At 44.4% G+C, this 19,772-nt stretch overlaps 1 protein-coding gene across 21 annotated transcripts in view; it reads left to right on the plus strand.

The window, feature by feature from the left end:
• The first annotated feature begins 1 nt into the window (after position 1).
• Positions 2 to 19,772, plus strand: part of EPB41L3 (erythrocyte membrane protein band 4.1 like 3) — a 96,977-nt gene continuing 77,206 nt past the window's right edge. For 20 of the 21 annotated variants that reach the window (XM_015618923.2, XM_019005705.1, XM_015618927.2 and 17 more), the window contains exon 1: positions 2 to 85. The gene's annotated coding sequence lies outside the window, so the exon portion shown is untranslated. Of the gene's footprint in view, positions 86 to 838; positions 971 to 19,772 lie in introns of those variants that run through there. The other variant, XM_015618924.3, reaches the window with a different exon arrangement.

Raw genomic sequence — 19,772 nt, forward strand, 5'->3', positions numbered from 1 at the left:
CGCCGCTCCGCGCCGCGGCCGAGGAACCTCCGCGCCGCTCCGGCCCCGCTGCCTGCGCTGTCCTCCCCGCAGCGGGGAGCTGAGGGTATGCCCGGGGGGCGGGGGCAGATTGCATTTCCCCCTTTTTGTACTATATACCTATTTATTTATATATATGTGTGCGTGTATATATATATATATATATATATACAGGCATATATAAATATATATGTGTATATATATTTACATCATTCTTAGGAGCCATTTTTGAGTTGGGGGGAGCGGCCTGTGCGTGCGGCCAGGCTGCCTGGGGGAGCCGGGGCAGGCAGCGAGCGGTGTCCCCCGCAGAGCGGGGAGGGCGGCGGGGGCTCTGCGGGGACACACACACACACGGGCTTGGCTGCTCCCGCCGCAGCTCTGCCGGGGGGCGGAGGGTGGGAGGGCGATTGCAATTTTAATTTTTTTAGGACGATACGCATTTCTGTGGGAAACTTCTGTGGGCGGCAGAGGCGCGGCGGAGGGGGGCGGGGGCGGCGTGGGGCGCACCCCGAGCCCCCCACGGGCCGTGCCTCCCCCAGTGCCCCGCTCACCTGGGGGACACAGCCCCTGGGCGGTGCAGGGGCCCGGCCGGGGCTGCGCTACTCGCCATGGGGGGGGGTTACCCCCTACCCCCCCGCCCCGGGCCGTGGCTTCTGCAATGCGGTGGGTGTGGTTATGCACGGAGGACATCGCAGCCCCGGACCGCTGCAGTGGTAGCTCCGAGCCGGCCCCCTCCTGGCCGGCAGCGAGGGGCCCCGCCGGGCCGGGCTGCCCCGCTCCGCTCCGCTCTGCTCCGCCCCGCGCTGGAGGGATCGCGCGTCCCTGCCCGCCTGACCCGGCGCGGGCTCCCAGGTGCTCGGGAGCGCGGCCCGGACGCTGGAAGCACTCACTGTCCCCCATCCCTACTCCTGGCCCCGCGGAGCGCGGCGTGGAAGTGTCGGTGCCCGGCCAGGTCTGTGGGGAAAGGGGAGTGGAGAAGCCGCGGGTGCGACCCGAGTGCGGGCTGAGCGGGTCCCTAGTGCGCCCGCATCCTGGGTGCGGCCCCGCGCCCTTGGGCTGCCAGAGAGGGACCGGGGCGGGTGGGTGGAATAGGATTTTGTCTTTTTCGGGCGTCCCATTTTTCATTCCAAGGCGAAACTTCATCACATGTAGCGAGAAGCTGAAAAACTCGCACTCCTGTGGTGACCGCAATAGCAAAGCATCCCTGTCCGGCCTTGCGCTGTCTTGATTTAATTTCTCTTGGGGCTGTGCTGGAGGAGGAAAGCGCTGGGTCAGGGCGGTTGTTACTCTCACCACTGTTCTCCGGCGTGTGCCCCTGTTCGAGGCAGAGATGGAAAGTATTTCCCCCACTGAACGTGCACGTTGCTTCCAAGTTGAAGGGAAACTACTTACAATGTTAGAGGTCTTTTCTGTCAAAATGATTGCAAGTCAGAGGCCTGCTTGCCAAGAAAAACAACCCAAAAAACTCGGGTTTAGGTGTGTCCTATGCACATCTGTTCTTTTACAGCCTGAGTGATACCTTTTTGTTTTACTTTTAGTGTTGTCAGCGATTGTCTCTGTCTGTAGAAAGCTGAAAGGTTTGTATAAAGAAAGCAAGTATAATTAAATCCCACAAAAAATAAGAATATAAGCAAACTATATAAGGCTTGGACCAGTAAAGGTCAGATGCAACTGAATGTATGCTTTTTAACTAAATCTATGGAGAAGAGTCCTTTCATAGAGTATTAAAAGGTCAAGATCATCATGCTGCATCACTGATGTTAAATTCACTGGTCTTGCTGCACCTCTGAGTGTGTACATGCATAATAGAGTATGAGCAAATACTGCTGTGCTGGTCTCCCTGGGTTGGAAAGTTTCAGCTCTAGTGTGAGGATGAGACCTGCATGGCAATCGGGAAGGAGAGCCTGAGAGCCCTGCATTGGGGTAAAAGATGCTGGAAGTTTATTCCTCGTGGCGCTGCATGAACAGGAAGGCTCCTTGAGCTGCTGGCACACTGCAGACCTGCTTGCTGCAGCAGAGAACACGAAACACATCGGGAAACATGAAAAATACACTGGTTCTATTTAATCAGACCGGTACATCCCCGGCCTCTCCCCTCATTAATTGCCTGCAGTCGCATCCCTCTGTTAGTGGTGCAGCTGATGGCCTTTTCTCCCCAAAGTCTTCCCCATAGGACGAGGAGCTGGTCGGATGCGCATCAGGAGCTCATCCCATGGGAGCCCGCTGCTGCGGTGGGCAGGTTTAGCCTTGAGGAGGAGCAGCGGGGGAGGAGGGGCTCAGGGTGTGGCACCCATCCCCAGCCTCCCCCTGCGCCTCAGCCTTGGCAGCTCCTCGCTGGGTAGGGCTGTGTCTGACTGCTGGAGAGCTGCACCAAAACTGGAGAGGGCTGGTTTGGGTTGGGGTTTTGTTCTCTCTTCCGAGAAGGAGCAAGTGAAGGTGAAGCTACAACTTACGTAATTTTTCATTTAATCAGGGTGAAATATGTTCTTGTCTGTAGCGGAAACCTGCTGAATATTTAGTCTTTGATGAGAAAAAATTGTTGTTCAGAGATTTTTATTTGAAATCCAGGAAGGGGTAGGTGATAGAAGATTTGTCCCACAGCAATGTGGTCACACCTATATTTGTTATATTTGTTGTTTGATGTATGGTTGTGAGTTCCATGGGGGTTATGCATGGTTGTTTTCTTCAAATATGTAAAATGTCGCTTCTTTGTATTTCAGGCATGATCTTGAGTTAACAGAAAGTTCTTGAAATGTGTTAAATGTGTTATTCACGGTGGGTGACATTCAGACTTGTTTCATGGAACTCTCGTGTACCAGTAAATGACTGCTTGTTGTGTGAGGGAAAACGTCAAACCATTTATAAGTGATTATAAAAGACCTCTTGTCTCTCATGAGATGAAGCATCAGCTTTACCTCTTGAGCTACAGCATTTTTAACACAAAAGTGTGAAACTATGTGACTTTGTCACATCAAAATACATCCTTGGGTGAGACTGTCTGTGTTCAGTGCATGTTCAGTGTATGTTGGGCTTTGAAACTGAAGGGTCAGTCTGTGCAGGGAGGGCTGTTGTGAGTCTGCAGGATTGTGGTTTTTTTGATATGTATAGCATGGCCCTAGGATTTTGTGGTTTAGTGTCTTACTTATCACATTTTTACAGGAAATATGTTAGACTGCGGTGTTTGAATGTTCAAAGTGTTTTTTTCAAACAAAATTTCTCTCTAATCAAGTGAGTATAAATGCGTGCATATAACTGAAAAATATGATTGCTCTCAACTAAGCCGAAAATTAGAAAAAGTGTTTATTCTGGATGATGGATTGTTTTTATATGGTACCAAAGTTGTAGAGTATAAGAGTGTTACCCAGAACTAGACTTAAATAAGCATCACTAAGCAGTTTGAGTCAGTAGCATAAAGGAAGTATTTAAAAGAGATGAACCATTAGAAGAATGATAGATTATATAGCTTTTATAGCAACTTTCTCTAAATTTTCAATCTTCATTTATAATAGCTGGGGAATGGTCTGAGTCTAAATGAGTATATGGACACATTGCACTGCCTCTCAGTAGCTGGCTTGAAACACCCAAAGAGAAAGGCTTGTTTTCTTTAGGAAGATCTCCATTCCTTAAAGGGAACAGCCCAGGTAGTGGAGAAGAGGAGCATAAGCACTTTTCTTGGCTTCAGTAGGAGAAAACCTACAGGCCCTTTGCTCCCTCCCCTGCCACTTTCAGTTGTTGTCACCATCACCATCAATGCAGAGGGAGCTCAGGAGGATTGCTGGGGACCGAATACTTCTGGAAAAGCAGAAATGGGTCACTATTTGGGACAACTGAGTTAATCTGAGACAGTATGCTGTATAGACAGCAAAATCAGTATCTCCTGCACCTTTCCTGAGTAACTGATACAATGCAATTCAAGTAATTTTCAGCTTTTTGTCTCTGGAGGAAAATGACATTTTTAAATTTTACTTGGTCTTTGTATCAGCAGAGCTGGCTGTTCTTGTATAAACTGGATAAAAGCAAAAATGAGATTATAATCTGTCAAACCATGAATCTATTTGTGTCCTATGGGGTGCAGTACATGAAAGAGTATTACATAAATGAAAGTTTAAAAAGTACACAGAACAAAAAAAAAATAAATGGGGGGAGTGGAACTTTTCTACTTAGACCTCTTCAATTTTTACCCTTTCCTTTACAGATCTTGGAAATACTTTGTGCCACAGACAGAATCGTTTTCAGTGGCTTCACTGTCTATCAAAACTGATCTGTTGGCAAGCTGAGAAACAAAAGAAGTACTGAAATCCGCATGTGGATCACCAACCAGATGTTTGATCCCACTGAGAAAAGTCTTTCAGTTTAGAGGGTTAAGGAAGAATGTGGAAACTGGGGACTCAGAGCATGTGTCAGGGATAAAGGGCTAGAATAAATGGAAAGCATATGTGAATAGAAAAAAAATACTTTCAGGAAGGCAGAGGGAATGTGAAGAGAAAAAAGCAGGATACAATTTTGGATACCTGCTCATACACACCTGTATATTTGTGTGAAACAGATGTTTGTTGGCAAATGGGACAGGAGGAAGCAGTCACAGCATTGCTCTATTAGGTGAGACTTGGGAAAAGAAATGGAATAGAGAATGTCTGATGATTCTAGTTTAGGGCTACGTTAGAATTGGGACTACCAAGGTGTAGCATGTGCCCATTACCTGGCTTTTACTGCTTTTTCCCAAAACAGGGATTGAATTCTGTCCCCAGATGGGCTGCACGTAGCAAGTGAGGGAATAATTTCAGGTGGCAACAGCTGATTATGGTGGGCTTTTGTTTGGAGCCCTGTTGATGAACAGTGGGATGTTCATGGGAGAGAGGTAGGGAAAACCCCTGGCCCATGTCAGACCAGGGCAAGCTGCACACTTATGCCTGTGGTTTTCTTCTGCTCTGTAGTGTCTTCCAGTCAGGCTCTTGCCTATCACTTCCCCTGCAAGTCCCCTTTCCCTGGCTGCAGTCACTGGCTGGGTCCCTCTGTCTTTGGGCTCCTTGGTGGAATCCCTGCTGGAACCCAATCTTCCCATCACCTGGGAAAGTGGCCAAGTACCTGCTCTGCTTCTCCTCCTCCTCATTTGAGATTATTCCTTCGTATTCCTTATCTTCAGAGCTTCATCCCTTGTGGTGGCTCAGTCACAGTGCTCTCCACCTCCCTGGAGGAGGTGACTAAATCCTGGGAGACAGCCACTTGCTGGGGTGCACCAGCAGCCTTTCCCTGGTGGCAGGGGGTGACACCGCTCGTGGCAGCCAGGGAGCCTGACACTGCTGGTAGCAATGGAGCAGGAGGACTCCCTGGTGGGGGAGACTTCTTTGTTTAGTCCTTATGAATCTGAGGGCAATTATGTGTAACACCTCCAGTTTCCTGGGACGTACTGGCTGCTAATAAAATCATGTTTAATAAGCCAGAAAATGTAAACAGGCAGTGAAGAACAGAAGAAGAAGCAGAAAAAAAACCACCCAGCTCTTCCAGACCTAGGAAACATATGTTTATACTAACTGAGAGACCTGTTCTTGCACCCTGACTCATGTCGGGGAGTATCTTAATCTGCCAGTCTTCCCACGGAAATCAGTAAGCCTGGCTGTGAAGCAAGGCTCAGTTTGGTTTAGATGGAAGTATCAAAATCTGACCCAGCGAAATCCTAGCTTAGGTCAGGAAGCTATAATCTTTCTAAGGACCCTGGAAATGATTACTTCACCAGGTGCTCTGTATTTTTCGCTTTTTTCTTTCAATTAAATTTCTACTGTTGGAAAGCAAACTGTTGGGGCAGACAAAGCTTAGCCCCTCTGCTCCCAGCATGGTCTGACTGCTGAATGTGACCCATGGATGCACCTGAATCCATACATGGACATATGCATATATACTAAGAGAAACATCACTGCTTGCCTGTGGGAATTACTTGTAGCAAGAAATCCGATACCTCTGGTTTGTTCCTAGTAGCGGTTCCTGACCTTGCCTATCGGTAAATACAAGGTTTGATAAAGGTAAGGACAGTGGATGATGTATAAAAATGTGTGCTCAGGAAAGCAGGGTCTTTTAGTTTGGCCAGATGATCTCGATAGTCCAGGCACAGGTTGCACAGAGGCCTTTGGGTGGGGCATCTGGCACCAGCATTGGCCAGGGAGGTTGGGGAATGATGGGCAGCTGCTTTTTTGGTCAGCATGTCACTTTGTCTCCAAGCAGGCATAAAACTCACTTCCACTTGAGGGGCTGGCCCAAGGCACAGTGGCTGCTTGTAAGCAGATTTCTTAATTTATCTTTGTTTAATGATCACACAGTTTGCTGACACCACCAAGCGGTTTGGTGTGGCTGACGTGCTGGAGGGAGGGGGATGGCATTCAGAGGGACCTTGACAGGCTTGAGAGGTAGGCCTATGTGAACCTCTTAAAGTTCAGCAAGGTTAAGTGCAAGGCCTTGCACATGGGTCAGGACAAACCCAAACTCAAATACAGGCGGAGAGATGGACTGAGAGCAGTCCTGAGGAGAAATACTTGGGAATGTTTGTGGAAGAGAAGCTCAGCATGACTCAGCAAGGCATGCTTACAGCCCAGAAAGCCACCAGCATCTTGGCCTCCATCAAAAGCAGTGTAGCCAGCCGGCTGAGGGGTGTGATTCTCTCTACTCTGCTCTCATGAGACATTACCTGGAATATTGCTTCCACCTGTGGGTCCCCAGCACAGGAAAAGTGTAGACCTGTTGGAGCAGAGGAGGGCCACAAATGTGATCAGAGGGCTGGAGCACCTGTGCTATGAAGACAGACTAAAAGAGTTGGGGTTGCTCAGACTGGAGCAGAGAAGGCTCTGGGGACACTGCATTGGGACATTCCAGTTAAAGGGGCCTTACAGAAAAGATGGAGAGACCTTTTTACATTAGCATGTAGTGATAGGTAAAGATGGAATAGCTAGGTTTTCTAGAGAAGTTCTGGACTCCCCGTGCCTGAAAGTCATATAATCATAGAATATACTGAGTTGGAAGGGTCCTATCAAGGATAGATAAATTCCAACTCCTGGACCTATGCAGAACACCCCAAGAATCACACCATGTGCCTGAAATCATTACCAAAAGCCAGGTGTTCAAGGCCACATTGGAGGAGGCTTTATGCAACCCGATCTAGTGAAAGGTGTCCCTGTTCATGGCAGGGATGTTGGAACTTTGTGAGTTTTAAGGTCCCTTCTAACCTGAACTATTCTAGGATAATGGCAGTACATGGCTCCTTTAACCATGTGTCTCACTAGGCAAGTGCTGTTGTAAAATCTTAAGAACAGCCCTGGAAGGAGGAGCCCAGCTGTGGGGTTGAAAGGTGAGGTGAGATGACAAGGCTTTTTTTAACCTTGGAATTTGTCTTTTCCACTTCTTCTGTCGTTCCCATTTAGATCATTCCAGAAGACTAAGGTTTTGGTCAATTATATGTGCTTAAAGAGAAACACTGTACTGTAGTTTCCACTGTACTGGAGCATTATTCTTGTACAGCTGGAGCTGGCAGCCTTTCATTCCTTTACCACCTCCTTTTTTCCTCCTAAAAATAGCAGCACACTACAGCAGTATTACAGGAGAGGCAGAAGAACGTTTCCTGAGCAACAATTTTCGCCAGATAGTAGTTGAGGTAGCATCGAGAGCAGATTTGGGGGAAGTTGGAGGAAGATATAAATAGGAACAGAACAAAATGGGACAGATGCAAAATTGGTACGGAGGCTGGTCAGTGAAAAGCCTATGGATGGTGATGTTCATTGGGCTGTGTAACAGCCTGCCTGGGGAACTGGGAGAAACCTCAGCACTTGAATCATTTAGGAGTTGTCGAGACAGAGCACTCGGCAGCCCTGTATGGGTAACAAACTCACGGTGCAGATAGGAGGCGTGGGTGACATGACCTAATTTCCATCTCTGATTTCTATGATTTATTAAAGAGTTTTGCAGACTTTCTCTTAGCAGGCTTAGAGCTGGAATTTGAAGCATGGCAATTAGGAAGAGCCTTTAATTTTGTGCCAGCATGCTCTCGGGGTTTCATCTGTTACTTGCAGGGGTAGTGTGCTAAGTGCAGCAAACAGAGGTTGGGGACAGGCTCTGTGCCAGCTTAGAGCTGGTATTGACACTGGTTTGCTTTCTGTGTTCAGTCCTGCCCTCAGTGCCACTACTCATACTTGTGCATTTAATCATCTATGGGCTATAGTAGATATTTTGGAAGAAACCCCAAAAACCCACCACCCACAGCCACTTCTCATGCCACCCTATTTAATGACATTCTCAAGAAATAGAGACTAGCTAATTTGTCTCACTATTGTGATCTTAGGAATCCCTTTGTGCCTGGGTTGGAGAAGCAGAGCCAGCAGACAAAGCTTATGCCCTCACCGGTTTTCAAAGATAGGGAGAAAAGACAGTGCCCACTTCCTTCATAAATATATTTAAATATCTTCAGCCAGCTTTCTGTCTGCATAAACAGTGTACCTACTTTTATTTGCAAAAACTAAATATGCCACAGAATTATTGTGACAGTGAAATGCTGATGCAACTAAATTACTTGAAAGCTAAACTAAACATACTTGGAAAGCCGACCTTACACTTGTAAGTGTCGGTGCTGAGGTTGTTATTTCTGATCTGTTACCCCTTGACCACATTTTTTTTTGAAGCTAAACCGCACAAAATTCCACAGTTATAATTTGGAAGCTTTCTGTCCTCATCTGCTACTTCTGTGACTTAGATTTCTTGACTTATTCTTCATTGTGTGAATCTGAAACTGTTTTTCTTACACTTGCATCATGTATAAGCTAGGAATATTTTTCTATGTAGCTTCTCTGCCAACATGATAATGCAGAGCAGTAAAGCCAGCCCTAGGGGACAGTGATTGGATTAAGGATGCAGAGATGAAGAATCAAAAAAGTTCCTTCTTTTTAAATTTTTACCTACTTCCCATTGCTGTTCTGTGGGAAGGGACATAAAATGTCTCTTGTCAGTTCAGGGCAAACTACATGGTTTTGGGCTTACCCATGGGGGCAAAATGGTTACACTGACCAGAAGGATACCAGCAGCTTCTATAACAGGAGTGTCTGTATTAAAGCAAACTCTTTACCTGGCTTTGGATGCCCTCCCTCTCAAGCTCCAATGTTGTTTTTACCTATCTGCTTTGCAGACACGATCACTATTTTTCCCATCCTTTGTTGTTCTGAACCACCTTGCCTCACCCCAGTAGAAGTTTGGTTATTGCAATTTATTTTCCTGTTTCCCTGTGTCCTGTATTTTCCATCATCTGAAGCACCCCTTTCTAACTCTAGCCAGTGTTTCTTCTATCTAAAAGCAAAATAGCTGGTATGAAAAAAGATGCCCTCTGTGACCTTCTGATCCTATGATGCTGCTTTGAAGAATACTGTCAGTGTAGTTATGCCTCCTTCTTTTAACCAGTCTGTGGAAATTGATAAGAGTGTTTGATATTCCATAGATTTGTAAGAAATAATGCTGTCCTTTTTTTTTCCCTGAGTAAAAAAGTGCTGGAATGCACTAGAAGATGTGGCAACAAAACATAATGTTAAAAACTTTCTAATTGCATAAGAAGATACCCATCGTCCTCTGGCTTCCGAGCAGTTATAAAGGGATAAAACAGCTCATTAACTACATACTGCATTATGTACTTTACTGAAAATGCTTTGCCACCTTTCTTCTAAGGCAGGCCAAGGTTATCACTGTTCCTAACCTGCAGAACTGTGAGTGTGCTTCCTTGATAGTGTCCTCTGTGCCTGGAATGTTGTTGCAAGAAGAAAAAGCTCTGCAGGACAGTATTTGGCAAACAGATCAAGGTCTCAGCCAAGGAAATACATTGTCTGTTCATTTTCTAAACAAAACTAGCTCAGCTGAAGGCATGTGTTTTGTATCTGGTTTCCACTGGCTGTATTTAGATTTTGTAAAGTAGATGTGATATGCAATTATTTCTGCAAACGTGATGTTGTTTAAAAACACTAGTTGTTAAATATTTCTTAATTAAATGTTGGCTGCTGAGCCTGAAAGAAGCTGTCCAGAAATTAGAAGGGACAGCACAAACATTATCAAGAGTCTGAATAAGAGTTTACATAATGAACAGAATTATTTCCTACTTAAAAACATACTGGAGGTGTGGACTGAGCAGAATTCATTCTTTGACTAATCTCATGTTTAAACCCAACATCTTTACATTTCCAGGCAATGAATCCTGCTTTCCTCTGGCATTTAGCCTTCATGTTAAGACCTTGGATAGGCTTCACTTAACCTACTATTCTGAGACTGTGATGTATGGAAACCCCATTTTATTAACTCTATAGGAATTTTTAGAACTTTATTTCTTTCTCAACTCTGGTAGGACATACAGTGAGGAAACTTTTGATCACCAATGCTAGAGAGGTACAAAATTGGGACATAAGAATAACATATAGCATTGGTTAAGATAACAGTTCTGAAAAATGCATGGCATCTTCCAAAATTGGGGTGACAAGGCATGGTAACCAGTGCAGTCCATCAGAAAAAGGCAGTTCCTTGAAAACTTAGTGTGAGCTTGGAGTATTTCACAGGCACACCGAATAAGCAGAATTGGAAGGAGCCTTCAAGGATCTTCGAGTCCATTTCCTGGCCCTGCACAGGACACCCCAATCATCACACCATGTGCCTGAGTATTGTCCAAACACTCCTTGAACTCTGCCAGACTTAGTGCTGTGACCACTTCCCTGGGCAGCCTGTTCCAGTGCCCAGCCACTCTCTGAGTGAAGAAGCTTTTACTAATACCTAACCCTGGCACAACTTCAGGCCATTCCCTTGGGTCCCATCACTGGCAAGCTGAAGTAGTGACAGGTAAAGTTTTAATTCGGTTTCAAACAAAAAGCTCCTCAGACTCCTTAGTCCTCCCTGTCAGAGCCACAAGTACAGAACACACTGCCCTTCCCTGGTGCAGATAAAGGCCTCAGCTTCATTTCTGTCACCTTCATTGCAAACCACAGCATTTCTTATCAGTGGGCCTGCACAGGTCCTCCCCTGTTTTGGAAAACAAAAGGTAGGAGGTGGCAGTGGGGACAAGGGTGAGGTCCTGGGCCTTCCTGGCTGTTGTGCTGGTGAGGAGCAGGACTTCACCCTGTGGTCCTGCAAGACATGGCTTTCCCTTCTCAAGGATGTTCTATAGTAGCTCCTGGGGCTGGTGGCTGACTGACTGCTCTGCTTGGTCTTTTGTCGTGGGCGCCGCCAAGATGAATAATTCAGTTTGTCAGGTGAAAATTTAAATTGCATCAGTCACACCTCTTCTAGAGTTATCCTGTGATTAAAAATGACAAACGGCTTTCAATGAAACACTGTTTTCATGTTCTCCTAACCTCTCAACACATACGTATTTGAAGCTTAAGAGTGTCACACGCACTCTTCAAAATTCATCTTTAAAATTATATGTTTAATGTAAGGAGGGAGAAAAGTTTCACCTATAGTTTAGAGAGAAATGAAAGTGTTTCCATTTTCACTTGAAATATTGACCTTTCTTGCCTTGCTGCTAGGAACAAGCCATGGCTTTTCAGACTTCGAATTTCTGAACTTATCTGGCATGATCTCTTTGCTGAGAAGTGATACTTTTAGACTTGACAAAACCTGAATGATGAATCTGTTGGCCTACCAAAATAGCCTTACGGTAGCTGATAAATCCTGCAGTTGCTGAAATCCATTAAAACCTTAATGTTAAATTGTTAACCTCAAGCAATAGTATAACATGGAAAACCAATGCATTCCTTTCCTGAAGGTGCCCCACTTTGTTTAAATGGCTGGTAGCTTTCACCAAGGTTGTACCCTCATCCCCTATCAAACCAGAAGTTTCATAAACACAAAGGGTGCATCTTGCCACTCAATTTTACTCTGCCACGTGAGACAAAAGGCAAAACCAAAGCATGCTGTGACTCCTGAAGATGTTGAAGGAGACACCGAGGTGGCTGATCCTGAACACCCCTGAGTCTTCATCAGCAGGCTACAGGCTGTGGGCTGCCAGGATTGCCAGCTGGCACTTGCCAGTCATACTGTGAATGAAGCCTGCTTGCTGTTTCCAGAGATTGTGCCTCAGCAGTTCAGCAGATGTTGCCCTACTCTATAACAGATAGTATTTGGAGATACAGGCTCCCGGGTTTTGGTGTGCAGAGTTGCAGAGCTCCGGTACTGAGGATGATGTGCACGTCTCTCCAACCTTCAAGTTTGGGTTGGGGGAACTTTGTGGCCTCGGAGGCTCAGCAGGTGTCCCAGGCATTTGGGGCTCACAAAAATAACAGCATTTTGTGGCTGTTTGAGGGGGGTTTTCTTGTACTGGATTTGAAGGGCTTGTGGATAATGAGTCTCCTGAACCCCACTCTCCATGTCCTCTGGGTGTTACACTGCCTTCACCTGCTTTGTTTAGCTTCCTCGGGGTCTTGTTATGTCATGTTACCAAAAAATAGAGCAATTGCTTCAGACATCTTCTCCCTTTTTCAATTGTGAAGCCAGTAATTTTCTTATAATGTATCAAGTCCTCTTGAGCACTGCAAGAATAGTACCAGACGGAAATGTTGTCAACCAGCTCTGCTGTTCAAGTAATCTCTTACATGAATGTGAAAAACACATTTTCCAGATTGAAGTGATAACCTCAATTTACTGTTGCAATCTAAAGTAAGATATTAGGCCTTTCATTATTTTAATTCAGGCTCCTCTTTAAACTTTGGGCTTGAATCAAACAGCTTTGTAAATGATGTTGGTTATACAGTTCTTTCTAGTATATTTTCCATACGAAATGTGTAAACATGTGTTTGCATGTATGTATGTATCATTTTTCAAGCTCTTTGCATTCCAGCCATTGGCAGTATAAAAATGCATTAGTTTAATTGTTAAGATAATACTTGGCCTTTTAATTTCCCTGGTAAAAGATGAGACGGTTTTTAAGCAAATAAAAGGTTTTTAACCAAAAACCTGTAAGGGTAAGAAGCTTTGTTTCTAGTCCATGGTCTTGGAAATTGGAAAAAGAGCTTTTTAAGGACTACTTAGAAATAAATGACGGATATTGGTGCCATCTCTTAGTGTGGCAGCTGGAAAGTTTAATTATAGTCAGGGAAGTCAGTTAGGGATTAAGGAAAGTGTTAGCAGAAGGGGTGAATGTTAATGACAGCTGTTTGCTATAGGCTTCAGTGAGGCAAAGAACATATAGAACATAAGTGTAGGGACAGACATATGCTGGCTTTGAAAAAACCCCAGACCTTTGTGCCTTGGCACGTGACGCCAGTTTGTGGGAATTCATTTTACCATCTTGCACATGTGGAGGGGGGAAACTTTTTTTTTCCCAAGTCCTCAGCACAGGGGAGCTTGTGTTCACAGTTGGAAAACAGCACCTGGGCCAAGGATAAATATAAACTGGGAGAGAAGCATGTACTCATATCCTCATTAGGAGAGTGGAATTGGCCCGAGAGAAGGGGAACCATACAATGAAATGCTTGGGCTGAGGCCCTGACATCCACATGCCTTGCACTGGCTTTGCTCTTGTCCCAAACAGCACATTGCTTGTGCCTACAAAGACCTGTGAACTAAAGCAAGTTAGAAAACCCATGGCACTGAGTGCAGGGGTTGTAAGCACCTTGTACCTTGTGTTGCAGATGTGCAGTTCGAAGGAAACTCCAAATTATTTTGCTTCTGAAAGCGATATATTGGGAAATACTTCTGCTCAGGGTACCCATAAATCCTGTTGTACAGGTTGGACACCACTGTTGAGGTTAGAAACAGTGCAAAGGGCAAGGATGGTTACAGCCAATAGTGTTAAGGCTGAATCTGTCTTCCTGTTCTGTCATTTTCCTAGGTACTCAGTTTAGGTTTATTCATTCAAGTACATTCAGTCTGTTCTGAAAATAGCTAAATAGCATTTTTTTTTCTTCTGTGGCACAGGTTTTTCACTATATAAATTTTGTTTGAATGAAGAGGAGTTTAAAGGGATGTGTGCCAGACTTAAACTTGCTAGGTGCATACATGACTTATCAAGTCTGTTTTCTAACAAAAAACCTGCTTTCTGCAGTAACCAGATGTCATCCTCTGAGAGGACAGAGAATGATAACATAAGCCATCTCTTGAAACAAACAAAAACACACAAAAAAATATCAACCCCCCCACAAACCCAAGAAACAAACTTCCAAAGGCATCCCAAAAAACCCAACCAGCCCACAAAACCCAAACCAAAAAGCCAGCCCTTTTGTTATGAAGAGTGTTTGAAACAGATGTGCAATCATGGCTTGTTGGTGTTTCTGCCTTAGAGAAGTTTGGATTTGTCCTTCTTGTATGTCAGTTTTAAAATTGCCTTCTATTCAGCTGTAGTAGTAGACCTGCTGTACCTTACAGACTGCTATGGCCACAGTATTAGAGGAATAAACTCAGAGAATCATCTTCTTTAAAATTGAACTAATTTGAGCATATGCGTTATTTATAATACATTTCATAGATTCATAGCTGTACATGATTTTCCTTGACAATTAAAACTTGCAGTGCACAAAAATGTATTTCGTTTAATATGCTGCAAAACCATCTTCCATGAGACTTCTGTGTGTTACAACACCAAGGTTGTTGCAAAAAAATTCAACCTGTCTGCACTTACTTGCATGTGAGCAACCATAATGAACATATGGCTGTGGTCTATAGGGTGCTACAGTCAAGGGCTTGAAAAATAACAAAACAATCTTCATAACAAAAATTGGAAACTTTTGTGTGCTTGCCAGTTTTGGTTACAGCTGGAGCTGGGTGTTTGAGTGAAAGGGGCTGATGGTTATCTTCTGTCCTTGCTGGCTTGAGTAGGTGCTGGGTGGGTGCAGTGGCACATAGGGGTTGTGGGCTCCTTCTCTGGCCCAGCTGCTTCCCACTCACTGAGGAGGGACAAAGGTATTTACACCTCTTGTTCTTGGAGAGCTCACAGCCCATGGGAAGTTGTCTGGCATTGGACAGAAAGCACTTCATGTGCTATTTAAAATGCTGGACAAGAATTCACAGCAGGCATTTCCTGTCGTCTGAAGTGTGAGCAGAGGAAGGGGAAAAAGGGAAAAACCCTAATAAAATGCATCTCATTTTAGGGATGGTGAAGCTGCATACTTGAACCTGTGTCACTAGAGGTTATGTCAAGTGATGTGCTGAACTGCAGATGAAATAATAAGAAATAAAAAGAATCCCTGTCTTTTTGAAGGCAGCACACTTTTACAAGACTGTAAAAGATTATAAAAGGGGTGAAACAGGGAAAGACCTCGAATGTGTGTGTTTTGGGAGTTGTGCCCTTGATGGTGTGCTTGCATGTGAACAAGAGAAGAAATATCTAACTTGCTCAGTCTGCCTGCTGCTGTGGTTTTCTGGCTAGTTTTAGTTTTGCTTTACTTTTTTCTTCTCCACTTGATTCTTCTCCCCTCCTCTCCCTTCCCCTACCCCTCCCCCCCACCTTGGAAAAGCCATTAATTACAGCTGTAATTCTGAGGCTTAGATGCAGTTCTGGGCACACATGACCCTGTCATGTTCCTGGTCTTATTTACTGCTAATGGATTAGACAAAAAAGAAAGTCTCAGAACCCCGCCCTGAAATATTGCAAGCTGCTTTTCTTCTTAAGAACTCCTAAATATCCATGCCCACACTTGCATCCACTTACACCAGCTTGGACTAGCTTCTTTGCAAGTTTTCAGCTGTCTGAATGCCAGCTATTGTCTACCACTTGGTTGGAATGAGGCAGTATCCTATATTGGCCTGTCAGCCCTTTCTTGGCTTCATGTCCCCAAAGCACATTTGCTGTCTGTATCAAAGGTAGGAGGAGAAGGTCTCCTTGGTGGCATAATGTAGGCTGGGGTTGTGCTCCCTCTCTCGAGAAACCAGTATCAAAACTGTTCTTAAAATGCATGTTAAAGGAATCAGTCTTGATCTCTCTCCTGATTTTTCTACTTTTTCATTGGTGAGGCAGAGCATGTAGTTCATTTCGTGAGCATATTACAATTCCCAGATTAACCTGAAATTGCAGTCTTTCCTCACCATTTAACTTTTGGTTCAGTAAGGGTTGAGGCAAACATTTTCCAGCATACTGAGAGGAACCTGACACTTCTGTTGCAAATAACTTTTCCCCAAAAGCACTGCTTGCATTGGAACAGTTTGGGCTCTGGCTTGCAGCCATGGGTTCACCTAAGCATGTTACACGAAGTGACAGGTAGACAGAGGTAATACATATTTTAATGTGCTTGACTCAGCTAGAGACCATAAAATGAGGTAGACTAGACTTTCCTTTCCTAGCAGATGTGAGCTTGCTCTCTGTTTATTAATAAGTTACGACACTGGCAGCAATGCCACTCAGGTCGCCTTAATGGCCCTGTGGCTCTTGAAAGTGGACGGGAACGCTGAGTTCCTGCCTTGTTTGGAAGGTGTTCTCAGCCCCTGTGTGAAACCATTACAGCAAACATGCTGGGGGTCTGCCTGGCCCAATTTCTGATGCCCCCAAGACCTGTCAAGGACCTGGAGTGCACATCAGCAGTGAATGGAAACTATAGGTGAAATAGGAAATGTTTCCAATTGCTACTCCCTAATATTTTAATAAATACGAGAGTATCGTGGCATGAATGTACTTTGGATACAGGGAGCTGCAGTTGTTCTAACATAAATCATGTACACTCTTGTCACTGAAACTAGATCTTGTATGGTAATAAATGTTTTATTTTTTTGAACGATACCCAACAAAAGAGAAGGGACTTTTAATATAAAATTTAAAAAAAGAAAAGTAATATCTAGCTAGCAAGTGAAGCTTTTCCCTCACTTTTTGTTGAATAAAATGTAGCTAAGGTAGTTTTTATCCACTAGGGAGATCCTTAGGCAGGAGTGTGGAGAAAACAGTGTGGGTTTATGAATGCATCAAAGGTTAAAACTAAGCTGATAATTGTCATAATATGGTGAGAATGTTGAACTCCTTGCTAGCTGGAAATATGAAGTATTGTTTTCAGGCACAAAGCTGTCCTTGCAAGCTCAGCATCAGTAAGGACAGTTGATCTTCAGCTGAAAGTAGGGTTTGGATGCTATTGCTCTGGAAAGAGGTGAACTGGTGGCAAAGAGAAGAGAGGAGAGAAGAAAGAGCCTGAGAGAGGACTAAAAATAGGAGTTGCCACAAGAGGCAGGGGATAGAGTGGGCAAACAGCAGCTGTGTGCGAGCTGCAGAGCCATGCTATGCATCCGCTGTTTGCAGGGCGAGGGGAACTCAGTACATTTCAAGTGGGAAGAATTAGGTCAGACATTTGGGAAAACTTTCCTAAACAGGGAACCATTACAATAAATGGAACATGTAAACTTCAGCACTGTGGGATTTTAGTAATAGGCGACATAAATATATGTCAGGTAGAATTTAGGCAAGGGGGGCTGGGAAAGGGCCATGGATCACTGAAGTCACTGTGCAAGACAAGCTCCCTAATTAAGATCCAGTATGTATCTGATGTGCTTGTTTTGTGGTGGTGCTTTTGGCGTGTTTGCATGTCTGTGTCTTTCAAAGAAAATGTGGTGGCTGTTGCTGTAGGGATAATTAATGCCATTCTGGAGCTGGGGGAAGAGTTAGTCGGTTTCTTGCTTCTTTTCAAACCTTTACAGCAATGATTCCTTGAGGGTGAAGCGTCTGTGGCCCCAGCTGTAGTGAAACACATGCATATAGTGAAGGTGACGGAGAGCAGAACGGGTTGGAGCCCAGCTGCAGGGTACCACTTCCCTGGAACATTCATGACATCCAGGGAGTGGGTGGATTACCTCATTCATTTTTTAGTTCAGATGTAACAGCCCTGTGAATATTGGCATGGAGTTTTGTGTCCCCACAGAAAACAGACTGCAGAGTGAGCAGAAGAGGGGAAGGAGAGGTGAAATGTGACTGTTATTAATCCAGGATCAGACATAGCTCTAGGAGAAGCTTGTGGTTGTTGAGTCACCATTTATGATGCACTTGGGAGTAACTGTATTTCCTACATGTTTATTAGCTCCTGAGAAGGTTGAATTGTACATTAAGGTAGCAAAGTTGTTTGATATGTTAAACTTTGAAATGATGGTGCCTTCTTGAACAAATCTTTCCAGTAAGGAGTGAGACAGTAACCCAGTTACCTTTGTTTTTTTCCCCGCCCAAACTAGCATATGCCATGGAATGTAAATGAATTTTACATGCTGTGACCTGAAGGGTACTGAAGAAAATGGATTGGCATAAGATAACCATTAGTTACAATGCACAGTAGTCTTTTGTCACTTGGCCAGAGAGTCTTGCATAGGCTTCTGCATAACATCAGGAGGAAAGATGGCAAAAGCCACTGTTCATGGACTTGTTTCACTGATTTGGCCACTTACCTCATTAGCACATGTGACAAGTTTGAAACTCAACACACTAAATAGGGGCCCCTATCAGTCTCTCACTTTGTTTCTGATTTGTAGTATTCTCCCTTAAATTGAGATAGATTGTAGTAATGCAATTAGTGGTTTGTAGCCTTAAAAACACCATCAAACATTTAGCAAAGGTATGCTTAAAGAAAAGTATGTGCCGGAGTTTGGGAATTGCAGCATCTAGTGTAATTACCCTCGCTTCTTTTCTCAAATTATCAATTTGATACAGAATATATTTTTTTTATTACCTTTTAAATGCTCACTCTGTGTTGAGTAACCTAGATTTATGTGACTTACTTTTTTGAAACCCTAGTGATTTAAAAGCTGCAAAGAGCTTTCCTTCCTCTTTCTCCTGCAAATTTGTCCATTCCCTCTTAATCCTTTTTTTTCTTTTTGTGATTAAGCTGCATTACTGCAACTTTCTGCTTTCTTATTTTCCCCTCCTTCCTCTCTTTTTTCTGACCCCTGTCTTGTGGGGACACTTTAGGCCACCTGTCTGTCCCAATTGCCTCAACCCCTTCTGTCCTCTCTGAGCTGCTGTCGTTTCTATGTGTCTGAACTCCAAGAAGGTCATACACATTTCAGAGGAATTGCCAGATCTGGTGACATCCATCTTCAGAGACAGCATAATCCAGTATAACACTGGGTCAGGAGTATATAATGTAATTACTGTAGAACTGTATGTGGAGCATTTCAGGGTTTAATAGTTAAAAAGGGTTAGAGCCTCTTTAAAGATAGCTATTTTCTTTGTCAGGCTCTACTGGATGCTGGTCTGCAAATCCTTGTGGTTTGGTGTAGCTGCACAGATGGTGGAAGATTTTGGCTTTACTGGGATGCTAAGTGAAGACACCGAAAGCTTGTTCTTAATTCCTTACAGAGCTGATCATGCAAAGGGCACTCAGGACTTAACTAGTGTGCATTGGGAGGTGTGAAGGATCTTCCCCTGCTTTGGAAACATAACTAAAATGGTTCTGAAACATTTAATCAAAGTGTGCCTGGCTGTGGGAGAGAATCCTCCTTTCTGGCTGATTTTAAGTGAGATCACCCTACAGATGCCTGGGCCCACCATAAATATACTTGTTCATGCATTTCCGCTCTGTCCAATTTGTTCCTAGAGGTCCCTGCTCCCAAACCATCCTCAGATCTTGGTTTGCATCCAACACATGATTTTACAGCTGGTGTCTCTGAGGGGTTAGGGCTGACTTCTGGTATGTGCATTTGGGTTTCAGGGCAGGGGGAAACACTGAACTTCATTTTCAGAGGATGCTGGGAGAATGTTTTTGCAGTGCCAGTGTAACCTGGAGCAAATGTGACATAGGCTAGCTGCTGGTGCTAAGTGCCAGTCAAACAGTATTTTTGTAATCTGTAGCAGGTAATTG

Source organism: Parus major, chromosome 2 (assembly GCF_001522545.3).
Source record: "Parus major isolate Abel chromosome 2, Parus_major1.1, whole genome shotgun sequence".
NCBI classification, from domain to species: Eukaryota; Metazoa; Chordata; class Aves; order Passeriformes; family Paridae; genus Parus; species Parus major.